Source organism: Eulemur rufifrons, chromosome 19 (assembly GCF_041146395.1).
Source record: "Eulemur rufifrons isolate Redbay chromosome 19, OSU_ERuf_1, whole genome shotgun sequence".
In the NCBI taxonomy this organism is placed as follows: domain Eukaryota; kingdom Metazoa; phylum Chordata; class Mammalia; order Primates; family Lemuridae; genus Eulemur; species Eulemur rufifrons.
The window spans coordinates 65,534,458-65,562,275 of NC_091001.1; positions in this window are offsets into that span (position 1 = coordinate 65,534,458).

A 27,818-nucleotide genomic window follows, 5' to 3' on the forward strand; every position below is an offset into this window, starting at 1 on the left:
GTGTTGGGGGGAGCTCTTACCACACCATGAGCTTTCTCCAAAAATCCGCTTTCTCCAAAAATCCTCACTGAAAATCGTGCCTCTCGACTCCCATTTTCAAGTCTATTTTTAACATGTATGTTAGAGAGGAGGTCAAGAATAATCTGTTTTTTCCTACCTCTTTGGGCCTCACTTTGGAATATGCTTTCTATCGTCTTGGTTTTTTAGCTGTAACCTAGATCTGGTGGGAGAGGGAAGCATGGGCAGAAGTCCCACCTGGCCTCCCTTTGGGTCTTCAACATCACATGTCCCCAAGAGCTCTCGTTGTGAGAATACAGATTTCCCCCACTTCCAAATTGGAGCTTTTATGAATCCATAGTGGTAAATCTCTGAAAGAAAATAGAATTAGGGTGTCTGTGTGTGCTTCCCTGTGAAAATCAGTACAGGTATAGGTAGTCCTCCTTGGCCTCCACTAAGATTTGCTTAGGCTTTCCAGCAAGAGTGAGAGAGCCATGGTGTTTGAGTTCACGCTATGGAGGTATCGTCTGGGTGCCTGGTACCCAGAAGTTTATTCTGCCCAGTCCCAATCCATTTCCCTAATACAACAGCTGTGGTGTGTCTTGGAATACTTACCTCTTCTATTACATTCATCCCGGTGTCCAAAGGAACAATTTCGAGAGATATCTATATATTTTGGAAAATGATAGTCAAAGACACTGCCCAATATATTACCTAATGTCTAAAGTCCCTTCTGTTTAAAGGTAGCCATATGATAAAATACCTACTAACATTTAGTACCAGAAAATATTTCTATCCATAGTCAAACTTTTATGCTTCCTTTTATTTGCCAATGAGAACTACACAGCTTGAAGTATTTATTTTTTTCTTTCTTCTTCCTTTTTTTTTTTTTTTGAGACAAGGTCTCATACTATTGCCTGGGCTAGAGTGCAGTGGTGTCATCACAGCTCACTGTAACCCCCAGCTCCTAGGCTCGAGCAATCCTCCTGCCTCAGCCTCCTAAGTAGCTGGGACTAGAGGCACATGCCACCACATCTCGCTAATTTTTCTATTTTTTTGTAGAAATGGGATCTTGCTCTTGCTCAGGCTGGTCTTGAACTCTTGGCTTTAAGCGATCCTCCCACCCCCGCCTCCCAAAGTTCTAGGATTACAGGTGTGAGCCACCTGGTCTGGCCTTGGCTTAACGTATTTCTTATTTTTCTTTGCCTACCAGGAAGCTCAGCACTAAATTTAGTGTTCAATTGTAATAACTAATTCATCCCAGGAAGATGGCGTGCTTATCTCACTTCTCTTTTATTTGGTTTCTGTTATTGCTTTCTCTTTTTAAAAGTTTTCTTATATTTTTAGATATATACTAACATTGCAAACCACTTCCAATCCATTTTTTTGGTGGTCATCAGGATATAAATCTGAAATAAATATGAACAAAACTCACATTTATTCATGCCTTCAAAAATATTTATTAACTTCCTACATGGCAAGCATTTTGCTAGGTACTGGGAGAAGCAACCGTGAGGAAACAGACCATCCCTTGTCTCATAGAGCCCACGGGGCACCAGGTTCACATGCAGGAGGAAGGCAACTAAGCCCTCAGAGCACCAGGGGAAGGGCGTGAGAAGGAAAGTCACAAGACTGTGGAGTTATGGCAGCCAAGAGAATTGAGTGTTTCCAAAGAAAGGACAAATCCCCTTCTGCAAAGAGACCAAGTTAGTCAAGAACAGAGATGTGCCCACTTAGCAAGAAGAAGGTTATTAGCTACTCTACCAAGAGCAATTTCACTGGAATATTGAATGAGAGATAAAGTAGTAGGGGCAGCAACTGTCAACAACTCCTTCAAAAAGTTTGGCTGGGGCAAAGAGAGAGAGGGTGACACTGGGGAGGGTGTGATGATTTGTGCTGAAAGTGGCTCAGTCCCGTTAGATGCTCATCAGGTACCATGTTGGTAATTTCAAATGATTGCTTGAATTTCTGTTAATTTCTGAGTCTTTTTATACTTAGGGCCAGTACCAATTTCCCAGGAAAGAGAGGGTTTCAGCAGACCTAGACTATCAGGTCAAAGAGCACTTTAACCTCTTACTGCTTGGCTGTCTTCCATTCTCTTAAGTATCACTGTGGCTGTGGCTGTGGCTGCACCCAAAATCCCAGGAGCACCCAAAATCCCAGGAGCACCCAAAATCCCAGGAGCACCTTAAGGGTTCTATTCTCAACTCAGACGTCTGGCGTGCTTGGCTGCCAGTTTGTGGCTGGCCTCCATCCCAGCTTGAGTTAAGAACACTACAGTTTTACAAAATCTGCATTATCAGTTCCTCTGCACAGTAGAGGAAGGGGGGTTGGCCAACAAGTCCCATGAACATGGGAAATACATTCATATTCCACTTTTCCAGGCCTGAGTTCAAATCCCACCTGGACCTCCTCTGGTAGCTTTCCTTATGTTCCCTGCCTTAGTTTGATTCACCTTGAGGATAGTTCTAATGGTTTATAAAAGCAATCTGCTTTGCGATTTTAATGTTGTGAGCCTAAGAAAGGAGCCAAATATTTTAAAGGCAGAAATACATGCCAAATGAGGCTTTTCCAAATTTACTTTCCTAATTGATGAAAGAAAAGTGGTAACTTTCTCCAAAACCACAGTGACTCAATATATAACTAATTACATGAGATTTTGCATATTCTTCCTTTACTGTATCATGCACTTATCTTGTACATCACATAAACATTCAATCAACTCTCTGCCATTTTATAATGAGAGTTTTGAAATTATTTGCGTTTCTTTCTTTGTCTTGGCTGCCAGGAAGCTCATATTTGGGTTTTATTTTCAGATACAGCAACCTTCTTGATTTTTAGTTGGTGTATTTATCCACTTTGAGTCTATTTTTAAAAAATTTTGCTCATATTTTATTTATTTACTGTATATGATGATTTTAGAAGCTACTTCATATCTTTTTGCAAATGAAGTAGGGAATAAATGAAATCCATAATCAATTATTTACCCCTCGTTTTATGGGTTCATTCTGCTTTCAACTTACTCTCATTTGTGGTATAGGAGGGATTAACTTGTTTTCAAGGATAAACTCTTTGCTATTTCACTGAAGACTTCAGAGGTGTGTGTGTGTAGCAAAATGCATTAGAGCACAATGGTTAAGGATGTGAGCTCTGAAGACAGGGACTGCCTGAATTCAAATCTTGATCTACCACTTCCCAGCAGGGTGCCCTTAACCCAAATTCCTTAATTCTGTACACCTCAGTTTTAATTATGAGAGTAGTAATACTTCACAATATGATTGCAAGGATGAAATGATAATACATTAATATGCATAAAATACATATACATATATATCATTGGCTTTCCTGGTTGCGAAGCCTTTGAACTTTGACTGAGCCATGCCACTGGTGTGCCTGGGTCTGCAGCTTGCACACTCCCATGGGACTTCTCAGCCACCATAATCAAGTGAGCCAATTCCCTTAATAAATCCTCTTTCATATATCTGTATACATATCCTTTTGGTTCTGTCTATCTGGAGAACCTTGCCTAATGCAGATTTGGTATTGAGGAAGCTGAATATTATTTCTCCTTACTGTATTCCCTACAATGCAATGGAAGAGATCTGTAAAACTGTTCCCTTACGAGAAGTCTGTGATAAATTAAGTGTACGAGGCTACTTAATGATGAAAGATAAAAATGTAAAAGCTAATTATTATTGGAGCTGTGAAAGCAGAAAATTGCTTAGTTGCAACAGCCAAGAAATAACCAGTCTTTTAAATTTGCAGCACATACTTACAAAATTTGTAGACCACAACCACTCTCCAAATGCTAGTGCAGCAAGTGTTTTGAAGATCATAGAAGTAAAAACGCAGGCAAAAAATATGAGAACTCTCCCCCGCCAAATTATTCAATCATATACAACTTCTGCCTCTTCACACATAGTGCCAATCTGCTATGCTGTGTATTTCATCTTCACATCATTTCCAATCCTGGAGGTATAAATTGTGTAAAGACTTTTAGAGAGTTCTAATTCATTTTATGTGTTTTTTGTAAATTTAACTCCATGAAAGTACATTATCATGTTGTTGACTTTGTGTGTAAGCATTGTGCATGGACTTAAAAATGTTGAAACCTCCTCAGTAAATGAAGAGATTTTCTTCCTCTACATATGCATTTATGAAAGATAAAATTTCTTGAGATCTTGGCTCTTTGGGCCACTGCACATGCGGTGGTGACCCATCCTGGTTTTTGGTCAATCTCATCAAAGACTTAGGTTGTCTCTCACGGTATTTCCGATGACCACGGTTACAAAGCTGGGTGCACACAATTACCAATCATAGTGATACATGTTTATACATTTTGGGTTTTGACCTATTTCTTTATGAATCTGATTTGTCTGCTCCTGTTATGCCCATGTGACTGTTGTTAGTATACCTGAGTATTTATGCTTACAAATATATGTATGTTATTATTGCCTATTTTATTGCATAAAGTGGCCCATGAAGTGTTCTGTTGTGCTTTTATGTGTTTCTCAAATAAATCTCCCTTTGAAAATGTAAATAAATGTCTTTTAAAGACTTTTTTAAAATTATTTTTTCCATAATTATATGTTTAGGATCTTAGGCTTCAGGGATTTTGATCCGTGGACATTTCAACATTTGGAATTATGGTATTTGGGTTTGTGTCTTTCAGAATTACGTATGGCCCAAATCTGTCAACAGGTACAAAGTTTTACTTAGAAGAAATAAGTTCTGGTGATCTATTGCACAGCACTGTGACTACAGTTAATAATAACCTATAATGCATTGTATACAGTCATGCATCGTATAGGAATGTTTCCATCAATGACAGACCACATATAAAACAGTGGTTGCATAAGATTATACCATATTTTCACTGTGTCTTTTCTCTGTTTAGATATGTCTAGATACACAGATACTTACCACTGTGTTACAATTGCCTACAGTAATTAGGTACAGTAACATATGTGAGGTTTGTAGCCTGGGAACAATAGGCTGTAGCATATAGCCTAGGTGTACCATCTAGGTTTGCGTAAGTACGCTCTATGACATTGCACAATGACGAAATTTCCTAACAATGCATTTCTCAGAATGCACCCCTGTCGTTAAGCAACACATGACTGTATTTCAAAATTAACTAGGAGAAAGAATTTTAAATGTTCATGCCGTAAAGGAATGATAAATATTTGAGGTGATGGATAGGCTAATTAGTCTGATTTCATCATTCCAAAATGTATACATGTATTGAAACAACACATTGTACCCCATAAATATTATTATTGTCAATTAAAAATAAAACCAAAAAGTAATCGTTTTTTTTCAATTGTTTAGTTTTCTATGAATCTCTGGCTAAACTAATTCCAGCCCAGCTGTTTAAACCTCCTTCCAGTCTGTTCAGATACCTAATGTATCCCATTGACCTTCACCTTCCTGGAAGACTTGCCTGGGGCCTTCTAACCTGCCTTACCCTGGGCTCTCCCTCCATCCCCAACTGGCAATGCCTCTCCTCATCTCTGGTGCTGAATCCTTTGTTGTCCTTTCTCTTCATTTATTTCCTTACTTTGATGGAGCAATTCCTCCAGTAGCTTCTCTTTTTTAAAAATTTATTTCTTAATTGACAAGTAAAAATTGTACATATTTATGGTATACAACATGTTGTTTTGAGATATGTATACATTGTGGAACAGCTAAGTCAAGCCATTTAACATATGCATTACCTGACATACTTATTTTCTTGTGGTGAGAACACTTAAAATTTACTCAGCAATTTTCAAGTACATAATATATTGCTATTAACTATAGTCACTGTGGTGTCCAGTAGCTTCTTGAGAAAGGGTTCTAGGAAGATAAATTTTTGAGACTATGTAGATATAAAAATATTTTTATTTTACCCTCACATTTGATTTATAATTTTCCTGGGAGGAGATTTCAAAGTTGGATATCGTTTTGTTCCACAATTAGGAAGGCATTGTTCCACTGTCCTTAGCTTCCAGAAGTCTGAAGAGATGCTGAGTCCTTATCCCTTGTACGTGACCTTTTTCCTCTCTCCAGAGGAGCTTGTAAGATCTCTTTGTCTCCATTGAGTCTAGTGTCATCTGTCTTTCTGGGCATTCAGTGGGCCCTTTCATTCTATTAACTCATGTCCTTCAGTTTTGAAAAATAATTGTATGTGATTTCTTTGACTGTTCCTTCCTCGTCCAATTTTTCTGTTCTGTCTTTCTGAAACTCTTTTTCTTTTTTTTGATTTAGGACATTCTGGTCTAGTCCCCTAAATTTCTTATTTTTTCTTTTACATTTTCAAACTCTCGTCTTCTTGTTCTACGCTTTGGAAACTTTCTTAAACTTTATCTTCCAGCCCTTCTAATGAGGTTTTTTGTTTTGTTTTGTTTTGTTTTGTTTTTTCTGCTACTATGCTTTGAATTTTCAAGAGCTCTTCTTTGTTTTCTGAATGTCCTCTTTTTATAATCTCTTTCAGGCTGGTCAGGTCCTTGATCCTTAACCTTGGCTGCACATCAGAACCATCTGGGGAGCTTAAAAAATTCCTAATCCCTCCTACCCTCAGAGATGAATTGTGCTGGAGTTCAAACTTGGCATTGGGTTGTTGTTAGAATCTCTCAGAGATTCTACTATGCAGCGCATTTTGAGAACTCTTGCTCTACATTATACTGTGGAAACAACAACTTTCAAATAATAGTGATTTTCAAAGACAGTATATTTCTCACTCATCGTTATAATCACTATTTCGTCATGAGTTGGTTGACAGCTCTGTTCTGTGTCTTTTCACCATGGGTTGGAGGCTGACAGGGTGAGCCTCTACTATCTGGAACAGTTGCTGTACCACTGGGTGAGTATGGCATTGGGTCCAATTGTTAAAAAAAGGAGGAACTCACGTCATTGGTCAAAGCAAGTCACTTGTCTATTCAGGGAAGAGCAATCCCTACCGTGTACCCAGAGAAAGGAGAACTGGAGTGTTTGTCAATGGCCTTAATGACTCCAGTACTAACCCTCTTTGTACGTGCCTAGCAGCCACTTTTGTTTCCTCTCGTGAGATGGTATCCATGACTTTTTGCCCTTTTTTCCTATTGTGTTGTCTCTTTATTATTAATTCAGAGAGATTCTTTACATAGTCAAAATACTAACCCTTTTTTACTTATGTTTGTCTCAAATATCTTCTCTATTTTTTCACTCTCTGAATGACGTGCTATGATGAACAAAAGTTTTAAATTTTGTGTACTCAAATGTATGAATATTTTGTGTTTTTTAACATTTTGTTATTAATATTTATGAAAATTTTTCTTAATGGTCATTAAAATATTCTTTATTTTTTATAAAATTTTAAGGTTTTGCCATTTCCAACATTTAAATCCACCTAGAATTGATTTCTGTGTCTGCCAATGGCAATTTCTCTCTCTCATTTTTGTTTTTTCATGATTAAAAAATTGTCCCAGCTCCATTTTTGAGTACCCCATTCCTTTCCTTACTGATCTATAATGCTTGCTCTGTTATACATCAAATTTTTCTCATTCAGGGAGTTTACTTCTAAGCTTTCTTCCATTCCATTAGTCTCTCTGTTTATCCACCATCCATCCTCCCCACACCCATGTTTTAATTGCTAAGGTTTTACAGTAAGTTCTTCATATCTGCTATGGCAAGTCCCTTCCTCCTTCTTCAGGATTGTCTCTCCTCTTTCTGATTCTTTGCTCTTCCATATACAGTTCATAAGCAGCTGAGATTTTTCTGCAGAATATACACAAAATATTCCCACTGAGATTTTGATTGAAACTACAGATAAACTTGGAGCAAATTAATATTCATAATATTGGGTCTCCTTATCCTTGAATATGATTTTTTTTTATTTGGGGTCTTTAAAACCTATCTTTTAATGAACTTATACAATCTCCTTTTACATCAAGATTGAGACAAGTTTTTAACATTAGTGTCACAGCTTGGGCGTCCACATTCTACAGATAATGTGAATTCAGGCCTTGCCTTACGCACACTACAACTCTTACTCACTTTTGACTTGGAATTCTCTTTTTGCTTCTGGAACTTGGCAATTTCCCTTTCTTGACTTCATGCTTAGTTACATATATAAAACATTTTGGTCATATTTTATCCGGAAGTTCTTAAATGTTTGGAGTTAAGTGAAAGGCTTCCACTTACATGTTTATTATCTTTAACGAAAGTCCTTCCTAACTTTCATAGAACATCTAACGTGGTTTCACAGATTAACCAGAGCTTCAGAAAGTTTTTGAGAGAAAAGACGTTATGACTTTCCTCCCTGTAGTTGACCATGTCTGCCTGGGAAGTTCCCATTTTTCTTCTCCTTTTGGGTCTGCTTCCTTATTTAGCTTGTCAGTAAGGGCTACATCTACCTCATGAATGCATTAACACTCTGATGACTTGCAAGAGACATTTAATAACAGCAGAAATAAACCTATTAATGGCTGACTGCTAAGTTTGCATAAATTTTATTAGTCATTTCCTCCATGAATGGAAAAATTTAGAAACATCTATGATGAGAGCCAGTAGCAGAACTTTTCTGGGCTATAGACCACAGCTCTTCATCCCTCCTCTCTTTTTTCTCCTTGAAGTAAATAATAACGTCCATTAACCTCAGAGGCTATCAGACAAATGCCCATCATGCTGACCTTGCTCCACTCCTTTTAGAATAACTGCATACCTGTTAGAAACAATTTGCAGAGCTGTGATCCCAGCTAGCAACTACAATGTCAGTTTTCAGCAAGCTCCTGCTGAGTAAGAACACAGATTTAATCACATTAGTGAGAAAGTCAGATGGTTTACATGTAGGCCACGGGATTGTGTTTCTGGCTGCTTTCTGCAGAAAAAAATCAGGCAAACATATCTCCTTGCTCAAGAGGATCAGACTCCTACAGATCCACTCTCTCTCCCCAGTTCATAGTGCAGTCAGTGAGGCGAAATAGCTCGTGGATGAGTTAGGAAACTTCTCTAACAGAGAAGGGTAAGCAGAGGATATTTCACAGAGAAGAGCAGTGAAGTCAAGCCCTGTGATGTTTTGAAGGGAGCAGGAAACTAGCAAATTGAAATACAAAATTAGAAGGCAGAGCTCTGTTTTTCAATGGACCTGAGTTTTTCTGTTCTATGGTTTTAGATCTTTGTTTGATATCAGATTGAATAGAACTCTGACAGTGTTCATGACTCTGAAAGTAAAAATACAACAGAAGCGGTCATAAATTCCTGTTATAAGATAACATATCTTATTCAAAATAATAATAATAATGAAGTAAATGAGTAAAAAGGTGAATTCATAAAGGAAATGGCCCAATTGAAAGGAGATTACTTGGTGTTTGGAGAAATAGAGGCCGATGTAGTCTTCTCCTCCACCCCACCCACCCCTGCCCCAGGAAAAGGAGACAGTCCTTGAGCCTGGGAAGAGAATGGTGGTTTGGGCTCCAGGAATCTCACAGGCCCTCAAGGAGTAGGGGATCTGCCTCTTTGCAGATATCTCAGTCTGAGAGAACAGCTAGGTGGTAAACCAGAAGACTGGGGGCAGGGGAGATGTGGGGGCTGGGTGCTAGGACCTGGGCCTTCCAGCCACTGCAAACACTGTGAACGTAAACAAGGAATGGAGGCAGCAGAGCAGCTCCTCTCTGAGAGCTCAGACATTGGGCACATCAGCAGGTGACCAGTGTGGGCTCAAGACCAGAGAGCCTCCTGGAAAGTTCTGCTCTGTGTAAGGTCCTTAAGACCTTCTCATGGCTTGAGGGTAATATCTCTACCCCAATAATGAATAATATGTAGAAAGTAAAGGCTCACGGTAAGATGCAATTTGATTTAGAAAATAATTTGGGGCAACTTTTGTACCAAAATAGAGTGTTTGCAAACACGTATGCCACAATAGCCACCTTTTGTGTTGGCACTTTTATGCCAGGCATGGAACTGAGTATTTACATGCTTAATTCTAACAAAAAAACACTGAAGTATGTATTAATATTGCTTTAGATATAGCTTTGTGGGGAAGCAGTGTCTGAATCCCACATCCTAGAAGGCAAAAATGTTTTAAATGGTTGGAAACAAGACAATGTGTGGATTTTTTAAATGTTAAGTAATGCAACATAAGTCACATTGCTATTCATTCTTTGAGTGTGTAAAATTGCAAGCTTTCCATTAATACAAAGTATAAAAACAAAGAAAAACAACTAATATTCTCATAGGAGAGGTTGAACAAGAGTCAGCAGTATCCTGGGTTTTGAAATGACTGACCAGCACAAAAGAAGTGAGTGTTTAGAACCATGGACAGAGGCATGACCACCCGGGCAGCCCCCCACCAAAAAAAAAAAAAAAAAAAAGGAAAAGAAAAGAAGGAGTATTTCAGTCATGCTACCCCTAGGATTATCCTCACTTTACAGATGAAGGAAATGAGGTGCAGAGAAATTAAGCAGCCACCCAGGGTCACACTGACAATGAAAGAGGCAGGAATTGAATTCAAATTCATTTGATTTCAGAGCCTGTGAAATTTTATCATTGAAGTCAATCCTTCCCCTCCCCCACCTCCCCATGATGTTTTGATGACTTTCCTTAAGATTTGACCACTTTCCTTAAGCTTATTCATTCTCTCAGTCAAAAAAAAAAAAAAAAAAAAAGAGAGAGAGAGAGAACTGCATCTTGCCCCTGTAATGTGTAATGGCATTGCAGATTGAAAGAAAGAGAAGCAGCCGCAGGAGCTGCACTGATACCCTAAAATGTTCCCTTTTTCTTTCTTTGTTCCCCTTTACTCCTCAAGCTCTGGAAGGAAGGTGTTGGAGGCACACAGAGCCACAGTGTTTTCAGCTTACTGCTTCCAAAATGCTGTTTCAGAGCCGTTCCATCCCCCGCTCCTCCCCCTGAACCAGCCAGACGTCCTCCCGCCCACCCACCATGTGCTGGCCATGTGCAGCTAAGCTGCCTGTCCCTAGCACCTCCGTGGGGTGGCAACAGCTCTGTCCTATCAGCAATCAGCTGCAGAAACCCCATTGCTCATCAGTACCCCTGCGTCTTGAGCTAGAAATAGCCCTGGAGTCTCCATGTACCATGAAAAGCAGAATAGGGTTGGGTGTGGATAATTTTTTTAAAGCAGTTTGGTACTAAATTGCTTTTCTATTAGGCTGTGTGCGTGAGTTCTCTCCAGCGTGAATAGAGGCTATCCACATTCAGGGAAAGGAAGCCTTGTGCTGCCAGCCAGCACAGAGACCTGGGCTGCAGGCTGGTGACCTGGTCATCTGCCATCCCATCACCTTCCATTTTCAGGGAAACAGTGTGGTTTTTTTCCTCTTACTGATAGCTTTGGTCTTAGATGTCCTCTTACAAATCCCTCCTGCTATTACTAGGAGACAGACCTGTCACTCTGAGAACCAAATGTGCCAGATGGAGGTTTAGGGGTGTAGGGGTGTAGGGGTGTGGGGTGTGGGCATTCAATTGTTCAGAGTGAGGCCATCAGAGTGGGCAAAACTCCACCTCGCTGCCTTCTGATTGAGTGCTAGATGCAGGCTCTCTCCACACCCTCCCTCACTGCTTTGTCAGTCTTCCTAAGAACCCGGGGATTTCTCACTGGGCCACCTCTGGTCCTTAGGGTGCTTTTGACACGGTCTCTTAACAGGTTTACAGCTTGGAAGCAGAGCCTGGCTAGATTTCATGTCCCACTTGCCCCTCTGGCTGGGTGCCCTCGTGTAAGGCAAACCTGCGCAGCTATACTTGGAGCTACACATGGAGTCCTTTGTCCTCTCTGTGTACCTCTTTCTGCCACTGTCGAGATAGTCATTTCTCACATCTGCTTCTGCTTTCCACACTCAGTTCCCACAAGGTCAATAAATCCGCTACACTTTCTGTTCTCTCCCTCCTGAGCAGTTTTACTTTGAGAGCTATCAGGCGAGGGAGAGTCCCTGGGCACCAGGGATCTAAATCACAGGGAGGACTCTCGGTTACCAGTTCTGTTAGCTCAGGCACCTGTCACTGAGCTTGCAGTTTGCACACACTATGGGCCATTCTGGAGGATGTAAGTCTGATGCACCTATCAAGATATCCTTTTAGGGCGGGGGGTGGGGGTAGAATAGAACACAGGTTAAGTAAAAACAGGAGAAAAATAAGGGTCAGTCTTGAATAGATGGAAAGCCCTTCATTTATCATTTGTTCACCAAATATGTATTAAGCATCTATTGTATGCCAGGAGCACTGCCAGGTGCTAGGATACGAAAGTGAACAAAAAAAGTCATGGTCCCTGCCCTTATAAGGTTCATATAGTGGGAGAGAGAGAGATTAGAGAAATGAAAAGGACTCATTGCCCTTTAAGGACAGGGAGCGTGTCTCATCTGTCTTGATATCTCTAATGCCTGTTACTTAGTAGTTGCTAAATAAATATTTGTGGAATCAGTGGATAGGTGGGTGACTACATGAAAGGAAGAATGATTACATAGCATAAGAATCATCTGAAGGCACATAATTTATAAGAGGTGTGAGGATTGAGAGCCATTAATCCTGAGTAACTTTCTCACTGTGCTCATGAACTTCGGTTGTGACCTCAGTCTCTCAAATCTCTCTGCAGCTCAGCTGTCATCAAGAGGGGCACACAGAGTCCCAGACATGCAGCACCTCCTCCCCAGGCCTTGCCTACTCTTTTCTGAAACTCTTGAACTGAAAGTCCCTCCCTGGAAATCAAGAAATTGAAATAGTCCACCAATAAATAAGGAGGGGGAGAACCTACAGCAGGTGCTGTGTGATTTCTACCACGATCAGTCTTCATAGCCTTCCTTAGCTTTTCCTCTGGGCTTTACGGCAGTGTGGGCATCTCTCAAGCTTTGATTTCCTACTTGTCTTGGTTGAGGACTCTTGTTACAGATACTGAAATGCACTTAAAGGAATTCACATAAAAGTGGGAATTATAAGGAAAGAGAGGGGAGTCTCATAGGAGCCAGTTTAGAAAGTAGAGGTATTATGAATCCTGAAAATACATACATCTATTATTTATCAATTTAAAAATAAATAAATAAATAAATAACAACAACCACCACAAAGTAGAGGTATTGTTTCTCTCTCTCTCTGAAACCATGACATCTCTCATCTCTTTTTTTCTCTGCTTGTCTTCCCCATTCTCTCCGCAGACTGACTTTCTCTGCAAGGCTCTTGTTTCTGGCTCTACCAAAAGTTAGGCTTGTATGAAGCCCTGGCTTGCCGTGGCCTCAACTCTAGCTTCAACTCCACATGACTGGATTAATCAAGACTCTCTAGGATATAGTTGATGTACACCCCAAACCAAACTAGTACTAGCAAAACTAAAATAATTCAATCACATAATTGAAAAGTCTGAAGGTATATAGCTTTAGATATAACTGAATATTCTGGTACTTAAATAATATCAGCCATCTCTCTCTCTCTCTGCTTTCCATCTCTCTGTCACACTCATCCTGCTTTTATCTATATTGCCTTTGATCTCAGGGGATATGAAGGCAACATGGTAACCAGCAGCTCTAGACTTAAATTCTTCCTCCTTACAATTTACAATCCCAGAAGAAGAGAAAGCATTTTCCCCAGCAGTTCTGGCTAAAATTTGTGGAATTCTGGATGGCCCAATTTTGGTCATGAACCTACATTTGAAGCAATCACTGAGGTCAGGAAAATGGAGTCCATAAATTGACCAGGAATGTGTCAAATGTTCACCTCTGAGATTAGGTTAGGGTCAGCCCCACTAGAATCACAAGGCTAAGTGTTCAAGAGAATCTGATTGGCCCAGCCTAAGTCATATGTTTGCCCTTGGCCCAATCAGCTGTGACCAGGAGAGCAAGGTTACCTGGTACCAATACGATCTCCTATACTCACTTCTTCAGGATGGACTACTAGAGGGTTACAGAGTCTCCTAGGGGGGTTGGGTGGTAGGGCAACATTGACTAGAAAAAGCTAAATGTACCATTTTCAGGTTGACACTCCCATTTGGAAGAGACATGGTAAAAGTTTTAAGATATGAAAAAGGCTCAGGCACTCCAGACTTTGTAGACCCACACAATTTTTAGAATAGAAGGAGTCTGTAGAGATTAACAAGTTATAACCTCCTCTTTTGGCAAATGAGGCAACTGAGACTTGGAGGGTTTTAGAAGTTTGTGCAGAATTTACAGATTCTTGGTTGTAGAGCCTGATATAAATCCAAAGTCTGAAGTCTCCTGATTCCCATGTCAAGGTTTGCCGAATACACCAGGATGCTTAACCTAAGGCCTTGGACATCAGTTCAGCTTCTCCAGGGCAGGACTACTCCTTGTTTTCCTCCCTTGGGACCACTAGACTCATTAGTTGTGAATAGTCACTTCCTAGAGGGAATTCAATTTAATGCAAGTATTTATCGGGAATGGACTCCATATCTAGCAATGGGTTTTGTGCTATCGGTACACAAAGAGGTATTGAATATGCTTTAGTTGAATGGAGTTTAGAAAAGATAGTCTCTGCCTTCAAAGAGCTTATAATCAAGTTAGAAAAAAAACTTTGATACTTTTAATGCATACAAATAATAGAAGACAATAGTTAATTAAATACTAAGTTGAATTTTAAACACTATTTATAGCTTTTTTGATGTATCACTTTTTTCTACCTTTAATTACAGTTATTTCTGTTAGAATTTTCCCTCTCTTGGCTTAGGCTGTTCTCAGTGGGTCAAGTGCAGAGGCAACTTCCCATCCATTCTTGGCACTCAAGGACCTACCTATGTCCCTTGGGAGCACGCCCCATAGGTCAGAAGCTCTGGAGTTCCCTGCCGAATCACAGTCCCTCAGGGGAGTCCTTTCTCCTTCAGCGCAGTCAGCCGATCAACCACCTCCTCCCAGAGCACTTTATTGTGAATGAGGGACCAAAGTAAGGGTCTGCTGTTGTTATTGTTTTTGTTCTTCCTAGTGGCTGGACAAGATGGAGCTGGCCTCAGAGAGCTAAGATGGAAAGAAACACTTCTACTGCGGAGGACTTGGGGAACAATTGAATGAAGTAAAGGAAGGAGTCCCTCCCAGAACTCCATCCTCTGTGGACAGTGTATGGATTAGAAGATGCATGATGTGAATGTAAAATAAAGGACTTCTAAACATTCTTTTGGATGCCAATAGGATGTGCAACCTCTGCATGTTCCTGGCCAGCTAAAATAAACTGTGGTACCCATCTCTTCCTCTAATAGTCAGTAGATTTGCCCCATTCCCTAGGCAAGGGGAGAGAAGGCCCAGGAAAAGAGGTAGTAAAAAGGAGGAGAAAATTTCTATTTTGCTGCACACATAACCAAGGCATACAACCTGCTCAGATGTGCAAAGTGTGGCCCCCCCCCCAACCCCCCAGAGCTGGTTGCCTAGTGAGTGCCACGCCAGGGTGGATGGCTGCTGCCTGCTGAAACTTGGCTAGGAAGTGGGCACCACATAAGTCACAGAATGTCTAACACCATTCAACTCCCCCCACCCTTCTAGCCATCCAGGCCTTTCGTCACGTCCCCAATATGCTACATCCCTCCCACAGCCCAGCCTTTGCACGTGCTATTTCTTCCTCTCCCTTTTCCTCTCCTCTTCTCCTCAGAGCTCCTACTGCTCTCTTAGCTCTTAGCTTAGATATCATTACTTGGGCAAGGCTTCCTTCTGATAGATGCCATGGCACTGTGCCCCTCTCCTGCCCAGCACATTGCACCATGGCAGTTTTACATTTGTTTGATCACTGTTTGTCCCCCACACCAGAATATAAAGTTCCCCACGGGGAGTGACAGTGTCAATTTTGGTTCTCATGGCATTCTGTGCCCAGCCTAGTGCCTGGAATCTTGGAGGTCATCAGTAAATACTTGCAGAAGGTCTACATGCTTGACCTGGAGGCTAGGAGGCTAAGCAGGAAGCAGGGATTGGTCTGGGGAGAGGCTGAGGCTGAGACAGAGTGTGCTCGTCAAGTCAAGTCAAGTCAGGGAGTAGGCTGGGGGGCAGGGCCAGAAACCAGACAGGGCAACAGTATTCAGTACAACATGGAGGAGCCCCGAGGCAGCTCTGGGAGCCAAAGAAAATATACAAGGGGTCAAACAATGACAGCAACAAATGTGGGGAATGCAAGGTTGGGCATGGAAGTGGAAGGGGTTGGTGCCAATACAGGACCCAGGGAAGTTGCACATAGACCCAGGTTTCTGCATGCCTGTGTAGGCAGACCACAGTTAATGAGCTAAGATTAAAAAGCAGGTAGAATTGATTAAGAGATCTTCTAAAGCAGTGGCTCTTATTTCTGACTGGACATTTAATGTATTTTTTTAAAAATACAAAGGCCGTGGACCCCATATCCAGAAATTCTGACTCCTGTTTTTATCCTAAAGGCAAGGAAAACTATGGAAGGTTTTAAGAAGGGTTTGTGTGTGTGTGTGTGTGTGTGTGTGTGTTGTGTGTGATGATAATGATAATGATGTTTGTGTGGATAACAGATTGGGGATATCAGTTAGGAGGGTATTAGGCATGTGACTCAAGAACTGGTATTTTGCAGAAGTACCCATGTGTTTAAAATATGTGGTAGGGTTGGAAACCAATGTTCTAAAACAATGGTCTTTAATCTTGGCTGCACAGTGCTTTCACCTGGGGAGCTTTAAAAACTTGATGCCTGGACCTCACTCCCAGAAGTTCTGATTTAATTGGTCAAGTATGGTTTGTACATAGGGATTTTTTTCAGAGCTGCTCCAGATGTTTCTACTGTGCAGCCAGGGTTGAGAACTGCTAAAGCTACTCAAGGAGACTTGCTACTCCAAGTGTGGTCTGTGGACCAGCAGTATAGACAACATCTGGGAACGTGCGAGAAAGGCAAATTCATGGGCCACTGAATCAGAAACTCTCAGGGGTGGGGCCATCCAAGTGATTCTAGTGCATGCTAATGTTTCAGAACCATCATCAGAGGGACAAAGTAATAAATTCAGATTGAGAATCCAATAGGGAATCTAGCCAGCTGAGTATTTTAGAGGCTTGGGAGTTAACTTACTTCCCTAACCTCATGGGTAGCTTTGGCTTCCGATCAAAACGACTAAGGATGAATACGTTTCTCCTCTATGAGGCCCACTTTCCTCCCATCTCGGGACACATCCGGTCAGAGCTGGGGCTTGACATTTTTCTCACGATCTCTCTGATCTCCCACTCTGGCAGGATCTCTGCCAGAGGCTACATTGACTTCTGCCCGAGGCCTGACTTCCAGATGGGTTTCATAAGAAACAAAGAGAAGAGGGGGCAGAGAGAGCAGGGAAGGGGGAAACGGTGGAACCCAAGAACTAAGGGAGCAAACAGTACTCACAGGAAGTAGGTCTTCTCTCGGTGGCTCGGATACACAGAGCGAGACCTGGGGAAGTGGGAGAGACCACTGATGTCGACTTAGGGAGTTGTTCACCCCACAGATGCATTTCTCTGGCTCCCCTTCTATGTAACAATGTGCAGCCACAGTCGTGATTCACCCCCACTGCGTCCAACATTTTTCTCCTCCAGCTTGACTTAGCTAGGCGTTAGGCACATGGCAAGCTGTAGTAAGTTTGGCGATAAAATGAGGAGCTAACATCTCACACTGAGATCAAGGCTGGGCTTTACCTCTGTCCAGTTTCTGTGGCTGTTCAGAAGCATCTGTGAACATGCTTCAGGGTAGAGGGCTGAGGCTTCACTTGGGTGTTTTATATGGAAGAGGAAAAAGTTTTGTGTCTTTATCAGGCCCCTCCCCTAGTAGGAAGGAAGGAAGGGTCCTCCAGCTAGGTAGAGGTTATATACCCCGTTAGCATATTAATGAAGTCACAGAAATGGGGGGTTGTATGTTTCCACAATGCAATAGCTGAGATATGACTTTGAGTTTGTTCTTGCTATATTTGTTTTCCTCCTCTATTCCAAGAAGGAAGCTGGGCCCTTTGAGGTTCCTTCTGCCAGAAAAATTACTCAAAAATTGGAAATAGACAAATGAGAGTAAGTACTAGGTGTTATTTTAGCACAGTGCTTGGGGTGTCTTTCTATTTACTAAAGGCTATTTGACAACTCTGTAGAAGTGCAGTTAACTTACAGATTTTTGTTGGGTAGTGATACAAATAATTTCTGTCCAGTGGAACAGATAATCCCAAAAGCTGTGGTTTACGGCCCACTTGGATATTAATCAATTTTTATCTAACCCAACAATCTCCTAAGTTGTATGTATATACTAGATTCTCGAATGCTCTTGGAACCAACTTTATTTCTTACCAGTTCCCTCATTCATTGGAGTTGAATACAGTCTTTGACATGTGTTCATTTTATATTTACATGAGAGTCCTGCTCTTTAACCTTCAAACATGGTTTATGTTACAGACAACCTCTCTTTCTGGCTTTTGTTTTCCAAAAGCCTGCGCTTCTTGACAGGTTTATGCTAAGTGAGGAGGAAAGAAAGCAGAAACAGCAAGACAGAATGAGGAAGATTCTCCAAGACCGGGAAGGTGATGGGGCCCACAAGTTCTAAAGGTCAGGTTGATCCTCGTCTGCTCTCTTGTAGAACCCTGGGAAAGCAGCAGGATTTTCAGAGGGGAATGGCCGAATGGTGCACCTTGGAGGCTGGGAATGCCCTAGGAGGCTGGATCCTAAGCATGGTGTTCTCAGCCTCCACAAAGATCCAGACACAGAGCAGAAGCTCTGTGCAAAGTTACTGCATTGAAGGGGCCATGTAAGTTTGGATAATGGCCATTTGAAAAGAGACCAATTTGAGCTAAAGACCTGTGGGTCTTTGTTCTGCAAAAGATACATGGAACCTTCGTACCACCCTGGAAGTATTAAGATCCCCAATAATGACAAAGCTCAAATTTCCCTCCGACTCAATGGGGACTTAAAATCAGTGTAAATAAAGTGCATTGATGTGACATTTCTCATATATCCTAGATAGTGGAATTAGATTCCTGCCTGCTACATTAGCAGGAGAAAGTTTTATGTCTTATGGATGTTACACTTGGAGATGACTGAAAGACCCAAGCCCCCTCCCACAAGGGAGAGAACAGAGCAGCTAGTAGGGAGGTGTCTTCAGTCCCCAGGAGGATCTTCACAGCCTGTTCAGTGCTGGAAAAATGACTGTCACCTCCCCGGAGGGCAGCAACTTGTGTGCCCAAAGGTAGGATCAATCGAACATGTGGTCAACATAATCACACACGAGGGCGACTTGAGGGAATGCTTGGCACAGAAATGTCAGCCTCTGCACTAACTTTCCTCCATCACAGCTTCATTCTTTCAAATCTTCAGATTTCAGTACATATATTCCTGGGAAACTCTAAACCTAAGCTAGCATTTCTACTTAGTGTTTCTCAGGTGTGTTCAATGAATATACCTGGGTCAGAATCACCTGGGGAACTTGATAAAGAGTGTATTCCTGGACCCTTCCCAGGACCATTGAATCAGATCCTCTGGGAGTGAGATAGCGGTAGGGTATCTAGTGTGACAAGTGCCCCAGGTGCCCCAGTACCCTTTAAAGGCTGAGAACCTCTGGGGTGGGGCTAAGGTAAGACAATTTGACAATAAACTTGTAGGGCAGGGTTTGCTATCCTGGGGTGGCCCCTGTGGATATGCGACTCCCACACTGTGTGAAGGTTTGCAGTATGCGCTTATATGTTTTTCAGGGAAGAGAGGTCTTCACCCCCCGCCCCCATCGGGTTCTCTAAAGCCTTGCTCCTCAGAGCGCGGCCAGGGCCACAGCGGCATCAGCATCGTTTATTAGAAATGGAGCTTGTTAGAAATGCTGATTCTCAGGCTCCCCCCAGATCTGCTGACTCAGAATTTGCATGTTAACACAGTCCCCTGGTGATGCTCTTGCACAATACAGTTTGAAAAGCTCTGGTCTAAGGGACGAGGGGGAGTGGAGGGAAGGAAGGAGGAGAAAAAAGCAGCATAGACAATGAAAGGTTCAAATTCACCAGTTCTCCAGTCGGCTGAGGACCCTGACCAATCGTTTGTGTGTGCGCGTCGGCAGGAACATGAATGAGCCGCCCTTTCCGGGGCTTCAGCAGCGCCAGGAGCCCAGGGCTGCTCCTGTGCGTGGGCTGCCAGGGGCTCTCCACCACCCGGCGCGTCGGTGCGAAGCCGGAGGGCTGAAGAGGCCCCTCCGCGCCAGCTCCTACACAAGGGCCACCGCGGGGCAGGCGCGTGGGTCCAGGCAGCTGCAGGGGCGGTCACCCCAAGTGGCAGGACTGAGAGGTGGTAAGAGAACGGAGTTAAATTACACCCCATCCCTTTGGCTGCAGATGATGGAGAAGAGAGAAACAGAGGGGACGCGGGGGTGGCCCCTTTCCACTCTTTCCCTTCATCTGCTACTGAGTGTGCTGGATGCTGGAGCTGGTCCCGGCTGCCCTCCCCCTGCCCAGCGCTCACCCACACTGGCCTTCCTCCTCCACAATGTTGCCAAAGACGTGCCGCTCTGCTCCCAGTATGCGGCTGGCCAGGGGCCAGGGCTGGCTCCCGACTGACAGACTGACCACTTAGCCAGAGCAGTAGCTCCCACTCCTCGGGCAGCCACTGGCATTTCCTCTCTGCCCCCGACCGATGCTGCAAAGGAGCCTCCTGGCCCCCTTGACGTGGGCATGGCTGGGGCCTGCTCTGGGCTGGAGCTTCCTTGCTCCATTGTGTGTGTCAATACCCTCCATACCTACTCTCTCCTTCCTCTTCTTTCTTTCTTTCTTTTTTTTTTAATTTCAAAATATTAAGGGGGTACAAATATCTTACGTTACGTGGGTCACTTTTGTAATGCTTGAGTCCCAGCTATAGGTGTGCCCATCACCCAAATAGTGTTCATTGTACCCATTAGATAGGTTTTTGCCCCTCCCTCCTCGCCCCCCTGCCCCCACTGATTTCCACTGAGTTTTATTATATTAATACTTCCCTCTGTGCACACCTGTGCTCACCAGTTAGTTCCAATTTAATAGTGAGTACATGTGGTGTTTTTCCATTCTTGAGATACTTCTTAGGAGAATGGTCTCCAGTTCCATCCAGATTGTTGCAAAAGGCATTAATTAATCTTTTTTTTATGGCTGAGTGGTACTCCATGGTATACGTATACTACATTTTGTTAATCCACTCATGAATTGATGGGTACTTGGGTTGATTCCACATCTTTGCACTTGTGAATCGTGCTGCAGTAAACATTCGCGTGCAGGTGTCTTTTTGATGAGAAGTCTTCTTTTCCTTTGGGTAGATACCCAACAGTGGGGTTGCTGGATTGAATGGTAGGTCTACTTTTAGTTCTTTGTGGAATCTCCATACTGTTTTCCATAAAGGTTGTATTAATTTGCAGTCTCACCAACAGAGTAAAAGTGTTCCTTTCTCTCTGCATCAGGCCAGCATCTGTTGTTTTTGGACTTTTTAATAAGAGCCATTCTAACTGGGATAAGGTGATATCTCATTGTGGTTTTAATTTACATTTTCCTGATGATTAGTGATGTTGAGCATTTTTTCACATGTTTATTGGCCATTTGTCTTTTTTTTTTTTTTTTGGAAAGCTTCAGTTCACATCTTTTCCTCCTTTCTTTATTCACCTCTGATTTCTTCTGTCGTCATTTCTTCCCATCTCACCCCCTCAATCCATTGTTCCATTTATACGTAGGCATCATCAGCATCCGCAGCTCTAAGGTATTCTCCTTTAACCTCATATTACCCTTCTAGCTACTGCCCTAGTTTTCTTTCTCCCAACAGTAAAACTTCTTGGAACAGTTGTCTTAATGCATTATTTCCCATTCCTACCTTCCATTCGCTCCTTTCCTCACTGCAACTTGCCTTCTGCCTGCACTGCTCCACCGAAACTGCCCTGCCCAAGGACCCTGTGCCCCTGTGTTGTAACTCCAGCAGACGTTCCAGTCTCTACTCACTCCGCAACAGGATCTGACACAGTGACACATCCTGGGTCCTGAAATGCTCTCATCTCTTGTCTCCCATGGCATCCCAGCCACCCTATTTTCTTCTAGGTCCTTAGTTATTTTGGCAGCTTCTCCTCTTCTATCCGATCCATAGATGTTGCAATTTATCTGCAGTCAGCTCTGCACTTTCTTTTCTTTTCTCCCTGTTTTCTCTTCCTAAAATTTGGGGCCTAAATGATTTCATTACAGAAACATGAAGTCATTTTTTTTTTCTAGCACATCTCATCAGTGTGGACTGAGATTCATCACTAAAGAACAAGCAGACATAAATCTATAATTTCAAACCATGATAAGTGCTTTGAAGGAAAAATTTGCACAGAGAGATGGGTGGAGAGCCTAACTCACACTAATTCAAACTGGGGTGGTGTGGGGAGGCCTCCCTGAGGAAGCAACTGAATTTAATTTAAGCTGAGACCTGAAGGAAGAATAGGAGCTGCACAGGTGCAGGATCAAGAGAAGAAGCAAAAGCAAACAAAACAAAATAAGAAGTGATGAAGGCCAGTGCGGGTGACACCCATATTCCCACCTCCAACCCAGACCTCCTCTCTGTGCTCCAGACTGCTCGTCCCTTCCCACCCCCCAAACACTGCCATTGGGTGTCTCTCAGGGATCTCGGAAAGTTTGGATTTTCTCACATGCATTTGTTTTCTCCCCGACGTTCCTCCTTCTATAAATGGCTTCATTTTTCCACCAGTTCCTCAAACAGAAACCTGAGAGTTCTTATTGACATCTGACTTTCCCTCACTCCCCACATCCAATTATATGGCAAGACCTGTTAATTCTACCACTGAAATATGTCACAAACCATCCACTCCTCCACTGGCCCCAGCCTGATCTAAGCCACTGTCTGCTCTCACTTGGAAGACTGCAATATCCTCTCACCTGTGCTCCCAACCTCTATGCAGGCCACCCCCCATGACACAACTAATGTGATCTTTAAAAACTGAGAATGGCTTTAAAAATCCTTTAACAGTTTCCCATGTCACTTAAAATACAAACTCTGCCTGCACTGCACAGCCCTATGTGAGCGGGCCCCTGCCCAGCATTCCAACCTCACCTTGGGCAAAGGAGCCCCTCCCCCAGTGGGCTCCGCCCTTATGGCCATCTTTCAGTTCCCCAAAGCCATCTCACTCTTGTATGCTGCTTGCCACAATTCAAGTGACTAAGACATGTATTTTTTCTCTACACCATTGAGTTTGCATTCTACAGAGTGGTAGAAATTTATCCCAGCCAACTTGGAGTTTCCTCCCTTCTCTGGTGTTGTCTAGCCTCCTGGAAAGTTAAGTTGTGCCAGGTCATTGGGTTGGTGAAGGCCCATCAGTCTTGAGTCACCTATCCACAAGGGTGTCCACTGAGACATCCTTTGTAGGTCACTTAGATCACCACTAAGACGAGTTCCTGTCTCTTTGCCCCTTCACAAGCGGTGGGCAGTCTCCTTATGGCCTCTACGTCTCACTTGGGAGCCAGAACTCTCTGCCTGGCTGTGTAAGAATAGCTTGTTCAGACTCACCACATAGCCCTTCCCCAGCCAGGGCCTTGCTTCCTCATGACCATGTCCCAGCCCGCACTGGTCTTCAGGACAGACATCTCTGGTCTCTCTGTGTCCCCTCCACCTCTCCTTCCATCTTTTCTAGTCCAGGGGAGACCCTGCTGTCCTTAATCCCCATCTCCCAAATATTTTGGCTCTGAATGGAGTCCTCTACAATTCCCTAAGGGCTTTTAGGCTTTTGGAAACCAGAGCCAGAAAGATTCCTTTCTGTCTCTTACATCCACCTTAAAGCAATGGGCACTGAATACCAAGCAGCTTGGCCTGAGGGACGGGCAAAGGAAGAAGTAACAGGAAACTGAAACATCGGTAAACATTTCAGAAATACTGTATTATCTCACCCCATTTATCCAATGCCTACTTCCTCCACTGGATTAGTTAGGATCCTCCAGAGAAATAGAACCAAGATATATATGTGCACACACACACAGAAAGAGAGAGAGATTTATTTTAAGAAATTGGCTCATGCAATTGTGGGGGCTAGCAAGCCCGAAATCTGCATGGCAAGCTGGAGACCCAGGAAAAAGTTGATGTTGCAGCCTCGAGTTGGAAGACAGTCTGGAGGCAGAATTCCTTCCCTCTCAGGGAATCTCAGTCTTTTATTGCCTTCAACCGATTGGATGAGGCCACCATCCAAGCCAATTATGAAGGGTAATCTGCTTTACTCAAAATCTACTGATTTAAATTTTAGTCACATCTGAAAAATACTTTCACAGCAATATCTAGACTGGTTTTTGAACAAACAACTGGATACCATAGCCTAGCCAGGTTGACACATAAAATTAACCATTACACCCATGGAGTGTAAACTCCATAAGGGCAGGATCGTGGTTTTGTTTATTTGTTTGATTGGTTTTACTGTTGTGTATCCACAATTGAACTTGGGTCTGGCAAATACCTGGAGTTATCTTGCTATCTCCACCTGCAGTGAGTCCCTCTTTATCTGAGTTTAGGTTTTCTGTGTTGTCAACACTGATTTCTTTCATACCTGCTTTTGTTTTTATCTATTTCTCAAGATTATTTCTCACATGATGCATAGGTTTACAAAAGCTCCACCACTCCCACTCCCACCATCCAAAGAATCTGCAGACCTAACTATTAATAGTAAAATACTTGGGGGTAGAGTTTGCATGTTTTTTGTGTCATTATGACACCAACCATAGGACTCACTAAAAACTTATTGATGAATTAATTGGTTGATTCCTCCTTTAGTCTTATCCCTGTGTTTTCTTTATGTGAAGCCAGTTTAAGACCTCTGGGGGCCCTAAAGCTCCAGGTAATTTAAAATAAAATAATTACTAAATCATAAGTTTAAAAAAGTTTTATAAGTTAGTTTTCTCCAATGATGACTATTTCAATGCTTTGTTTTAAATACAACTCTTTCCAAAATTCTATTTCTTGCAGGGGAGAGAGAGAGGTGGGCATTTGCTTTGCTGGTGGCTGAATCACATGCCAATTCTGCATTGTGTGTGATCATAGTGCCTTCACCCTGTGGTGGTGGGAGGTAATGGGAAAGTTGGGCAGCAGTCCAGCTCACCTGATGATGGCAGCAGTAGCCCTGGAATTCCTAGGAGGCCCACCAGGCAGTTGCCATGTCCTCACCATTCTCTGAACAGCCCAGATGGCCAGTTGCATAGAGATGCAGCCTGTGTCTTCTACTATACCTTTGGAATTACAGCTGTACAACTCACACCCTCAAATCTCTTTTGTACAAAGTGGCATATTACTTGTGTAACAGTCAATATAGTCAAGAGATTAAGGGGTTGCTCAAATAGGAGCTTGGGCCCTCCATATCCATGGGTTCCTTATCCATGGATTCGACCAACTAGGGATAAAAAATATTTGGGAAAAAAGAAAAGTCCACAAAGTTCCAAAAGCAAAACTTGAATTTGCTGAGTGCCAAGTACCGCATTGAATCCAAATGAATGAAATGATGTGTAGGCATTGTATGAGGTATTATAAGTAATCTAGAGATGATTTAAAGTATACGGGAAGATGTGTGTAGGTTACATGCAAATAGTATACCATTTTATATAAGACACTGGAGCATCCTCGGATTTTGGTATCAAATCACCTGAGGATGCTGAGGGATCACTGCACTTTGATCTAACAAGCCCTAGAAGCAAGAATGGGGGTTGAAGAAGTAGTTAGTAATAGCAAACGCATTAGTTACTGTATCTATTTGCAGTCAGGATCAGCTCTCTTCAAGGTCCACTCTGCCTTGAGTGCTTTAACTGAAGTCCTAAACAGCAACATTAAGTCTATTTATGTTCTATGAACACTATATAACCAGGTGACGAAGATCAGGCAATTCTGGTTTTAGATTTCACTCAGAGTCTCCCTTACCCTGCTTGCCTGCTCTTGAAATGTACAGATAAGACTGGGCTTAAACTCTGGTGTCTAGAATGCAAGCAAATATCGTAGGAGTGAATAGGTCATAAGTATTCCATGAGTTCTAAAGGAAACAGAAGTTCCAATTAGATGATTAGTAGTTTTATTACTTCACCTCCAAGGAGCTGAGTTAAACTATTTTTTGTTTGTTTGTCTAATTTTGCATTGTGAATGTTTCAGAGATTGAAAAGAATTGAACCAGGCAGATTTTAAGCATTCACTGGTTGATCATATAGATGTGAGTTCACCTTTGGCCATTTAGGGGCAGTGAGCACACATCAAGTCATTTTCCCCCTTTCCCTATCCCCTTCCAGAATTTGGGACATGAAATCTAGATACCACGAGACAGTATAGAGCTGAGGTTGGGATAAAAAGTTCAGTCAACACTGAATCCTTGGACGTAGATAGATACTAAGCAATTGAATTGTCCAGTTTTTAAGGTAAATGACTTGTGCAATTTAAAGCACACTTTAATTATCAGTTGTACATTCTGAGTTCCAAGAGCAACAATAAAAAATGAAAAAAGATATTAAAAAGTTGCAAATCTATTGGCTGAGATAATTTTTATTTTTTCAGTTACTTAGAAAGTTTATTTTTCAATTTACTGAATCATTGATATATTATAGCTAAGTTTGCTCTCATTATGTAATTGCTCTAAAAGGTATAATTAAATCTTTTCCAAACCAAAAATAAAAACTCTCCCATTTTAAGAAACTATGAAAATCAACATATTGCATTTAGAAAAAAATGGGTTTTTAGTAAATTCTAAAAAAGCAAATGTCTTAAAACTCACTGGAAATCAAGCAGGTGGGAGGGGGGAGGAGGGGATGAGTAAATTCATACCTAACGGGTACAATGCACACTAACTGGGTGATGGACACACTTATAACTTTGACTCAAACTGTACAAAAGCAATTTATGTAACCAAAACGTCTGTACCCTCATAATACTCTGAAATAAAATAAAATAAAAAATAAAAAAAGCATTTTGAAAGTGAAAAAGAGTGGTAATAAATAAGTGAATAGCCTTAAGATAATTTTTTAAAATAACAGACAAAATAAAATATGACAAAAATCATGTCATTCCTATAAATGGCAATTTTCGTTACTTGTTCAAGTGATGAGGCAAATAGCTGATAAATTAATTAGATCTTTCCAATAAAATGGAGATTTTAGTTTATTTCTCTATGCGTAACAGAGAGAATGGGCTGAAAAGGGGTAAAAGTGTTTTCTATCTCTTCAAAACCCCCTCACCCTTTCTGAGAACTAAAACCTATATCTCTGCCTCAGGCCCATGGTCAGGAGGAGCAGGAGAGTGTCCGTTGTTCTTAATGCCACAGGAGATGGCTCAAGGAAATTGTCTGGTGGAGGTCACAAGATTGTCTTAGCCAAAGATGGGATTATAGGATTAATCAGAACCTTTAAAAACTCTGTACTTCTGCTCAAAAACAGGACATTGTGCTTTGAGACAGGAGTCTGACAACCTCCTCATTTGCCAGCAAATTAATAAACTTACATTTCCTTCTCCTCAAACCACTTGTCCTCGTTCTTCTGATGCGGCCTTGGGGACAAGTGTTGAATTTTCAGTAACATTTGTAGCAGGCAAATTAATAGCTGTTTGATGTCTTTATATTCACAAATAGACAATGTATCAGTATATTGACTCTACTCTTAATAATGGACATGACTGACTCTCTAAAATCTTCTATTTGGAGGTTCTACTGTTGAAAAAGTGTTTTTTCTGTCTCAAACCACTCAATAATTGTTAATGAGTAAAGTTAAGTGTGTCATTGAGGTGATATTTGTAAATCACAAGTGTCACGTTTGTGGTGAACCTACAAGGGTCCCCCAAATCTGTAGGAAGTAAAAAAAACAGAACTAGGACATTCTATTACCTTCTAATAAACCCGAGTTCACTATTTGACCATATTTGAACGTATTTTATTTGGAACACAAATGGTTTTCCCTGCCCTCCGGCATCAACATATGAAAAATTTGAGCAAAAGATTTTTTT